The sequence below is a fragment of the Bremia lactucae genome (assembly GCF_004359215.1).
Source record: "Bremia lactucae strain SF5 chromosome Unknown BlacSF5_NotPlaced_200_SHOA01000120.1_2678225bp, whole genome shotgun sequence".
In the NCBI taxonomy this organism is placed as follows: Eukaryota; Oomycota; class Peronosporomycetes; order Peronosporales; family Peronosporaceae; genus Bremia; species Bremia lactucae.
In genome coordinates this window covers 322105-332964 of record NW_027152213.1, presented here as the reverse complement: position 1 = coordinate 332964, position 10860 = coordinate 322105, and positions in this window count along the sequence as shown.

Sequence of the window (10860 nt, the reverse complement as noted above, 5' to 3'; positions counted from 1 at the left end):
CAAAACGTCAATCTCATCGCGCATCTCGATAGAGATGCGAGCCCTTCCCCTGGATCACTGGTGACCCGGCGAGGACGCCGGAGGAGATCGCTGCCCGCGACGCTCTTCATGAGCATTACCTTACGCCGAAGGTAATGACGCGAAGCCAGTATCTGACGCGTTTACGTGATCAAGCTTGTGGGGCTTCGGTGACCTGCATGAGAAAGATTCTGATCGTTTTGTTTCCAAACGAAACAAGGAGTGAAAACGAAGTCTCATTTGAGAACTGGGTTCACCGGGCCCGCAAACTCCGTAATATCTGGAATATCAGAGAGTCTGCGGATTAAGGTGAAGCTTCGCTTCGACTTCGCTAAGCTTTAGGCCAAAGGCCAGTTACGTTCAGCATTTATGCCACAAAACGAAGTAAGGCTAGCCGATATTTCAGTGCTACGGTTGACCGTACAACCAAGGATCGAAGCCGCACTGAGGCTTTAGATCCACCTAATCCCACGTTTAGTAGTGGGAAGCGACGTTTGACGCGAGTTGACCCTCAGCTTGGAGCTCAAAAATGTCAACGTTGTACGGGCAATCTTGCCGAAGAGGTACCTCGAACTCCCAAGAGTTTTTGGAAGAGGGTTACCCTAGCCACTTCACCAGATACTAGTATTGACCCTCACGACGACGTCGCTTTAAAAGTTTCTCCACATGAAACTGAAGGTTTCCCCGCGCATCAAGCGGTGCGGGAGGGGGCCGAAATTTCGGCGGAAGCATTTGATGCTCAACGACACGAGGTGCAACTTCTTCGTGAGGTCCTTGCTCGGGTTGGGAGCTCTTTTGAGGCGGTTCGGGCGTCTTTCGCCGAAATCGCTTTTACCACGTAAAGAGGGCCAGTTGGATATCCTGGTGAGGATGCAACAATCTGCGGCACGACCGCCTGTCTCGGCGCAAGCGCCTTCAAGTCCAAGTGGGAAGGGTCCCGATATGGCTAAAGCAAGCCAACGTAAAACACTGGATGTGTACGCAGCTTGTTGGGAAGGTTTAGCGTATAAGCTAGGCCCTTCTTGGCCACGAACGTAAATGGTCCAATAAAGCGCGGGCGAAATTTGGTCTTGAAGACCGCGGATACCAAGTTGGTAGGTAGGTTCTTAGCGTTTAGTAAAACTCGGTCTCCGACCATATACGAATTAATACAGTTTCTGCTTTTGGCATCTGCTTCTTGTTTTTGTTTGTCTTGGCTATCAGCCATCGTATCTCTTACATGTCTTAAGATACTAAATCGCGTCGCGAGAAACTCGCTTACTTGTTTCCGAACGGTAACAGGGCTGATATCAGCAAGCCTATCGGCCGATTCTCCCCCACCAAGCCCTTAACCCTGCAGTGGTATCGTTAATGGAACGCGCGGTTGGTAAGACCGTTTACATAGAACACAGTATAGCCTGTAGAGGCATGAACAGCGTCATTGAACGCAAACTCCACTACTGGGAGCATTGAGCTCCAGCGCTTTGGTGTCTGAGCACACACGCTGCGTTAAACGTCTTCAATGACGCGATTGACAAGTTCAGTTCGACCATCGGTCTGTGGATGGTCCGCAGTGGACATCTCCAATCTGGTTATAAGCACTCGGAAAATTGATTTCCAGATTTACCCGTAAAATCGGGGATCCCGATCAGAGATAATTGCCACTGGCAAACCATGTTTTCGAAACACGCGATCGATGAACAGCTTAGCTGTACCGTCTCCATCAATGGAATCTGGCACGGCTGCTTAGTAAGCCATTTTGCTCAAACGGTCAACAAAGACCACTATACCGGAGTTACCGGCTGAATCTTTCGGTAGCCCAAAGACGAAATCCATACTAATGGACTCCCACAATCCTATGGGGACGGGAAGACTCGCCAGTGGCGCAGCAGCATGTGTCGAGGGTTTAATCCGTTGGCACGTTTCGCATGTGCGAATATATGTGCTGACCCATTTTTAAAGTTTGGGCCACCGACTCTGGCCTATGAAGCCGTAGGTCTTTTCTCAAGCGAGATGACCACCAAGGACAGTATCGTGTGCCTCATATTGGATCCGGTACTTCACCTCCTCATCATGAGGAACAATGACACGCGGAGGGTCCGCGATGTTTGTGCAACAGGTTGTTATCGATAGAAATCGATGTAACCTTGCACGCAAACGTGCCGCCAATTTAATACCCAATTTGAGTCCTATAACGCTCGTAGCAGAGCTGCACACTGTTTATCCTTGGCGTAAGCCGAACTGATTAATTCAGGAATAGGTGACGAGATAGTCGTTGAATGAGAATCTCATAATCCGGCCTGCGTGATAACGCGTCGGCCAAAGCATTTTGCTTGCCGGGCTTATACTTCACCACGAAGTTGGATTCCGCAAAAAAAGATAGTTATCGGGCCATTTTCTGTGAGAGATGGGGCGACTTAGTCGCCGTGCGCAATGATGTGTGATCTGTAAAAATCACAAACGGCTTAGAGCCGAGTGGATGACCTCTGAATTTGACGAGAGCATACTTCATAACAAGGAACTCTTTGTCATGAACTGGGTAGTTCTTTTCCGCAGCTTTAAGCTTTTTAGACTCGAACGCAATAACACGTTGATGCCCATCAACATCTGTTTGTAACAGAGCACTGCCAATGGCAAAATCTGATGCGTCAAAGACGATACTGAAAGGCCAATTTGGGTTTGGCAGTACCAGAATCGGGGCATGGATAAGACTACCCTTAACTGCTCGAAAAGCATTATTTTCGGTGCTAGTCCAGCACCATTCTATATCTTTCTTTAGGAGTTTAGATAATGGCCTAGCCATATCAGCGTAATTTTTGCTATATTTGTGTAAATAATTGGCGAGACCCAACCACTTAAGCAAATCCTTTTGGTTTTTAGGAACCGGCCAATCTACTATGGCTTTTACCTTAGCGGAATCGCTCTAAGGCATCGCTTTCCAATGAAGTTTTCTAAAGAAGGAATTTCGTCTGCGCCAAAAATGCATTTAGATGCATTGGCATACAATTTTTTTGTGCGCATGCATTCGAGCACTGCTCGCAAATGGTCTAAATGGTTTTCCATATCCGACCGACCCTGCTCCGCACGACTATGGACAAAAATGTCATCGAAATAAGTCTGTGCATAACCTCGATGAGGGCGAAACAGTTGCGTCACTAGACGATTAAATGTTGCCGGGGCGTTGGAAAGCCATTGTGGAAAACCAGCCACTCCCATTACATGCCGCTTTGGGTGCTAACCGCTGTAAGCGGGATATCACTAGCTCGCATAAGCACTTGGTAGTAACCATTGACTAAGTCCAATGCACTGTACATTGTACATCCCACCATATTGTTCTAAAGAACATCTTTTCTAGGAATGGGGGTTTGGGCTGGTATAGTGGCAGCCTTAAGCTTATTATAAGCATGTACAATGCGCCATTTACCATTTGGCTTTTTGACACAAAAATGTCGGTGTCGAATGAGGAGATTTGTTCTCTCGTAACATTTCAGCCTCGTGCTTTGCATGGAAGAAATCGTCAATGACGTCACACTGCTCCTTTGGTAAAAGCCATTGTTCTTGTGACACAGTATTTGGTTCCCATTACTAAGTCAATTTCATGATGAACACTTCTATCCGGAGCTAAAACAGATGGTGGGTTATTACATACCTTATCTTGGAATTCCTTAATTAAGGAATAAAAAGGATCCGTAGGATCTTCCAGGATCGGTGACCCATTTCGCGCACAAAGTGCACCTTTTGTGTCATCCAGGACAGCTTCGTCTAGAAGTGACGATGAGTTTAACTCAACCATAGGTCGAATGACCATCATTTCAGATAAGTCACCAGTTTTTAAGACTCGACCGCACTCATCAATAGACATTTCGTCTAGCTCTAAAAGAGCATGTAACGAGAGGATTGCCGCAAGGCTTACTTCCCCCTCAATGTTACCGGTTACGCCATTTACAAGCGTATGTACTTGCTCACTCGTATCACTTTGTGAGGGTATACACGCTTCGTGTCCATCCTGTCTTGGAGTGAAGATGAAGACAATACGCCTTTTAGAGGCCGGGACATTCACGTCCCCAGGGTTTTCAGCCTGTATTGGTTCTATACAAGACATGGTGTCTAATTTGACATCCGATAAAGAGTTAAAAAACTCAACTTCCTTATCCAGCGAACGTTTACGTGTCGCCTCACGTGCATTAGGAGGATTTGACCCAAAATGCCCTGGCGAACCGCCAATAGTGTCACTATTGACACTTAGGATGGTGCCACCTCGGCCGACCATACTCGGTGGACTTAGACGTGCCACTCCACGTATCTCAGGGATATTGCACGCTGCTTTCAGCATTTAGTGAATCGTTAGTATAGCGAGTGTTACTCGACGAAGTACGTGCCGTTTTACTTATTTCTGCTCAGTCGGGCTCAAAATTAATGTTTTTAACATTAGAGTTTATTAACTCAGACATGCCAATGTCTAAAACAGTGACAGACTCATTCTTGGTATGGCCTGGCTAGAACATCATGAACCGAATTAGTAATATTTATTGTGAGGAGTAGCTTCTCCAGACAAGCTATTGATAAGCCTTTCTGGCAAAAGCCACGGCTTCTTTTCAGGGGCGAGATGAGACATTTTACTGTCTTCACTCCCCTGACCGTGGATCAATTGGAAGTCTAAGACCTTAGGCGCCACGCGCAATATTCCTAGCAAAGTTTTGGAGAGTCATGGACCCACCTTTGCTAGGCAACAAATGAGATCATATCTCGAATCCAAATCAAGGACGAGACAGCGTTCCATACTGTCAAAGTCCAGAAACTTTATACCTAAGTTCAATGGAACTTTGGGAACAGTGACCCGAGTCCCTGTCCCTAAGCAAACAGTGTTATTGTATTATCTCCATGCGCTCTAAGTACCTCCACGTATTGTTGATTTCCCTCAATAGAAAGGCGTCGAGCATAATTGCAAGACACTCCTGAGTCAATTAAAATTGACCACGGCTTACCAAAGCCCTTTACAATCGAAATGAGCACCAAGCTAATTGGGGCAAGGTTCTATTTATTCTCACCTCCTTGAGGTTTAACCGAGCCTAGGTCTTCCCCAGAAGGGCGCCCCGCATCTACTGGGTATCGACGTTTCCCCGCACCGTACCAGATCTCTGGTATAGGTCGGAGTTGGAGCTCTTTCGGGCTTTACGCAAATTTCGAAGTGGGCAGGCAGGGCGTAAATGTTTCGTGCATTCGCGCACATAACATCTACGGATGGTCTTATGCTGTTCCACAGCTTGAAGAGCCTCTTCTCCTTCCTCAACGAGGCTTATAAACATAGGTTCCGCTCTATTAGACGGAACCCATGTGCTCGAAGAGCTTGTTCGGTAAACAGGCGTGCTAACGCGGGCAGACTTAAAGTCAAAGTCGGCGCGTAGCGCTATGGCAACTGCCTCTTCGAACGTAGCCGGATGAGATCGGAACAATTCCGTCCGGGCAATGCCTTCATTGAGACCCCCCATAAAAAAGGTCACTACAATTGCCTCTTGCACCGGGTCTTGATGCATAGATGCAATGAGAGTTCTCAACTCCTGGACAAAGACCCCCAGGGTTCTTTTACCCTGCCGAGTCGCTAGGAGTCGTGCTCGCATGCAAAAAGCCTGATCAGGCGGTGCAAACATGCTGGTCACTTGCTGTTTCAGCGAATCCCATGAGGGGAAAGCGTCGTTTATGGATGTGCTGCACATTAATGCCCACTCTATGGCTCTACCTCCAAGTTTGGACATGGCCATAGCCACATTTGCCTTTCTGGTAAGAACAAGACGTAATCAATGGACATTTCCATTTGCTCAATTCAAAAAGGGAGATTTTCTCCCTCTTTTCCCTCATTTTTTTTTACATTTACAGTTAGAGGGCGAGCCCTCGGCTCTGAGTCAGGTACGGAGATGTACCGGGTAGGCATAGATGCCGCTAAAGGGTCCTGTACCTGACCGATCAGGGAGGCTTTGTACCGCATGAAAGCTTCAAGCCTTGCATGCAGGACCTCTGGTCCCTGGGAAATAATAAATTCCACGTGCTCAAGCCCGAATAAGATTTTGAGCTTGTCATAAGCGGCGCGTTGCGCTTCTGACAATTCTGGAACCTCTTTCACTGTCGTAAAAAATAAGTCTTGTAAAGACTCAGGCGTAGGTTGACTACGAGTGCTACCAGGTGTAGCGGAGCTATCACGCTCCTAAAGTCAGAGAAAGACTCTCAGACTCAGAGAGTCACTTAGTTCTATTGAGCTTATGGGTTTAACAACTCTGGGAGTCGTACATGCTATTAAAGCTTAAGGAATCCTAGTTCAAGGGATTCAGGGGTTCGTAAAGCCAAGTGGCAACTAGTGCCCAAGAGGATATACCTTAGAAAGGCTTCTATCTCTTACAAATCAATGCGCAAGCCTTAGGAAGGCACTTAACGCTTTAAGATCAATGAGGAACTGCACTTTATTTAATTATTTAAATCTAAAAACCTTACCCTAGCTAATTTAAAATAGATTTCGGCCCCAGATTTATATCTGGCGGCGACCACATAATTATTGCCCATATTTAATGGGATTTAAGCAACTAACTATTTTAAAATTAGATAAAGGGTATTTTACCCATTTAGTAAATGTACCACAACAACGGTTCTCCAACCGATGTGTGCCCCATTACACTATCAGCTTAAAGACATGAACTTTCCCTAGTGACCCTGCCAGTTTAGCAGTGGTCAATAAAACTACGTCCTATGACCGACCTCTCGGCGGTATCATAGGCGAGTTTGATGCTAAAAGCGTGAGCGAGGCTCAACGCTTTTTGATTAAGCGATTAGCCATCACACGAAAAGTCCGTGACGAGATGGCAAGCGCACAGGACAAGCAAAAAGAATATGCTGACCGAAATGGTCTCAAAATTAACGAACGCTTTAAAGTGGGTGAAAAAGTACTATTAAGTATTGCTACCCTACCTAAAAATGCAATTTTTGTACTACCTGGAGGTACTACGAAGTTGTTGCACCGTTTCATTGGGCCCTTTAAGGTGGTAATAGAGGTTGGTGACTCAAATTATAGGCTCACCCTTCCCTCGTATATAAAGACGCGCCGTATTTTAAGTGGGTCGTCTGAAACGGTATGTAGACTCAAATGAGCCTCATACCCCCATTCGTCGAAGAAGACGATGGTGACGCCGACTGTGAGTCTAGCGGCGATCAGATGAGGGAGACGGTGAATTTACTTGGTGACTGCCTATGAAAAGGAGCACCAGCTGAGGCCTCTTCGCTAGTCTCAAATGGACTAGCAGAAGTAGCGTAGTGAGAAGAAACAGGGGGTACAGTACCGCCCATGATTTCTTTCACACGCAAGCGGGCGATATTAATTCGCTGCGACCGCTGTATCATCGCATCGGAATGCGGATGAATGCGGCGCAAGAATTTCGCCTCGTATTGGTCGGGCGTTTCATTTAAACGCAACACGACCGGGTCTTCCATAATTTAATGACACCATAATAGTTTTGAGCATTTAGAAAAGCGCGTTTTTTGAGCGACGCTATTGTCCCGTTTACACGAGGCCATTCAGAGAGAGGGAGCATAAGTGATATGCCACCCGTCACACAGCCACGTTTAATACGGCTGGCTTGTGACAGCGACTAAGCACATTCACGCGTCGTCGGCGGAGCGTTACGCTCAGAATCCTCTATGTCAGAACCATTATGGATAATGGTCTGAGCAAAAGACGGTGTGGTTTTACCCAACGGAGAAGCGGCTGCGCCTTTATGGGCAGCGCTCGCAATAACCGTCGCTGCGCTATCCAGCGCAGACGACGAGACAGCATTCGTAAGTGTTGCTGTCTCCATGTTATGAGCAATGATAGAAGTTTGGATGGGCAATAATGTGCCATCATCCTTCCTCGTGAGATCCTTGTCCGCATCATTACTTTGAGGTGACGGCAACGGTCTCGACTCATTGTAGTCGACAATGAGCGACGGATCAACATCCTCACTGATTAAGTGGGATGAATCCTTAAGCCCCGTTAACGCGACAGCAGCAGTAGCGGTCGGCGTTTCAGCTAAGGCATTGGACGCTGCAGGGCGTGTTAACGCGGCGCGCGCGCTAAATGCAAGAGTTAGTGGGCGTCTTCGCAGACGACCCTCCAACGTTGCCCATGTAGGTGGCACCTTTGGCGCCGTGTATGAAAACAGAGGTCGCTAGAGTGAATCAGAGACTTAGCGGCGCGTCAAGCAGCATAGTTCTTCCTTCCACTTTATCGAAGTTTAAAATGTAACTTCGTTCTTTAAGGGAGTGGATAGTGTAACTGGCTAAAGTTGCCCTAATGTTACACAGTCCCCGTTAAATACACTTGGTGTACTCAAGGGGATGGTCAATTTCTTAAATAAAGTAATTAGACCCACCACTTGAGTGTGGTTCACATTTGTGACCAACCCTTGTGTATGTGATGCACATAGGTGCATTCACATTAGGAGGGATGTCGCCTAGCGTCATCCGTTACGCGAGATATATAGAGATACGCTCGCAAAACATATTAGTGTAATCAATAGAGATGACAGTTCAATTTGGTAAAAATTGGAATTTATATTTAATGCGATTATATTTAAATCGGTCTCAAACTACTTTCTACTTATCAAGTGCGCACGAGGAGTCGAATCACCGCTCCCGTGACGACACGTTTACCAGAGTACCTAGTGCGTTGGATGAGGTCGCTAAGGCGCCCACCACAATTACCTCACGGCACACGAAATTAGACGGTCAAACAGCTTCTCCGCTGCGCTAGGGTGTGTGCTTAAGTAGAGCGTGCCCCCATAAAGACTTGCCCACCTACAACTTTCAACTTAAGAAGTGCGCACGTGAAGACGGATTACCGCTTCCGTGACGACACTTGTACTAAAGTACTTAGCTCGTTGGGTGAGGTCGCTTAGGGGCCCACCAACAATCTCACTGCACGTGTGAGAAGACGGTCAAACCGCCTTCTCACTGTGCCTAAAGGTGTGTGCGTAAGTAGAGCGTGGCTGCTATAGTAGCACCTGTCTACACCCACCCTTGTGTCTTAATGTGCTTTCGCATTTAAGGGGATCAAGACATCATCTGCGATTTAAAAAAGTAAGCTCGCCATGCAGGAATACACATCTACAGATGGCATCCAATCATTGGATAAAGTTTATATTTAATTACATTTGGTTTAAATATATTTCCCTAGTCGAACGTGAATAAAACAGTGTCTAGTTTTAATCTAGCCACATCATTTGTCAAAAGGATCCAAAAAGACGAGTGAAGGTATTCTACTTTCATACTTCACTCCTACTTAGTGGCTTGCACTTCATTTGCTGCATCATTGGGGACAAAATAATACTTTTATTGTTGCCTAAATTGTTTATCGGGCATATAAATCTAAAATTCCCTTGCGGATCTCCAATATCAATGACGCTATTATAGGATACTTCTTGTCCTCAAAACTGCATCTCATGCTTTACGCGCAAGTAAAAATATCGTTTGCCTTGCAAAAGGATATATGGAGCTTTGATTTCTCGTGGTGAAGCGTGTGTCGACACAATATTGGTTAAAACGCAACTTTTTAAAATGGCTGTGTCATCACTCCCGGGGCTAACTATATTTTGGTGTTGTCGCATGGTGTTAAGTCATCTGGTCGCTCAATCGTCGCATGAATACCCAATTTTCTCTTCCAGATGATTTCAATTATCGATGAGCGTGATGTATATATTTGAAATTTCGTTTCTGCAGCTGGTGGTAAAAACATGGTCTTAATTAATCTGAACTTTTTTCCAGCTCAATGCTTGCGATGCGAAATAACGCATGAATGTCGCATCCATTTCCGAACAGTCCAAGAAAGTTGCTGGAAGTTTTTTTTACGGCATCTCGATTAGTTGTCGGCTTGCTTCCGATATTGTGACCACAGCAATTGTTGAGCTTGTACAATGGTTCGATATGACATTACTTTATATCTTAATGGCGCAATGAGTCTATTAAATACCTAAGCACGTGATATTGGCTGCAAAATATTCAATATGTTGTGCTTTGTCTTATTTGTTAAGCAAACGTGTCGTTAATTTTCGTGCAAAAAGAAGCCATCATATTTATATGAATCAGATGCCGGCTCTATTTGTCGCAACGAAAAAGTCAAGATTTCCACGTGTCCTACGCTAAAAGGCTTTATCTCCGTCCAGGAACGGGAGGATGTCGTCCCGCTCACGTCTTGTCCATAAAAGTGGATTCGCGCATGCCAGCGCATCACGTTATCCGCTCGTTCTTTTTTTAAGAAACTTCGGTTGGGGGAGGCACAAATTGCTAAACAGTGACATTCTTGTATGATAAACAGGACTGTCATGTCTACTCTTTATCTATCATAAGATATTTATTGCCCGATAGCCACTGCAAACTAACAAAGCCTATGGTCACCGCACAGTCAGGTCCCCCATTCTATTTCAAGCAAGATAAATGGTATTGGATCTTCCACCTGATCGGAGTTTTTCGAAAGTCTCGTTATATTAGCTCATACTTGCTATTGTTAGCGTCACTATCCCTTACAACTTGCATAAAAAATCTAATCTTTTTCGCATTAGGTCTACTGCGACAAGGCTACCACCACTTCATTGGTGGCAATCGATTGCATGACTCGTCTAATTTTAATTTTTGTTTTCAAGAGACCGCTACAGTTTTAATTGGAGCGAGTCATTATCATTTTGCTTCCGTCTCAGTAAGATCTCTTTCTTTCTTATTTCAACGAGCGACATGGTGCGTATGCTCCTGATTAGCAGTATTTTTGTGTCTGCGATTTCCCTCGGAGATTCGAGTGCTTTCCTCGTAGCCGCTAATATAGAGCAGGAAATGCGTGACACAATCCCAGTC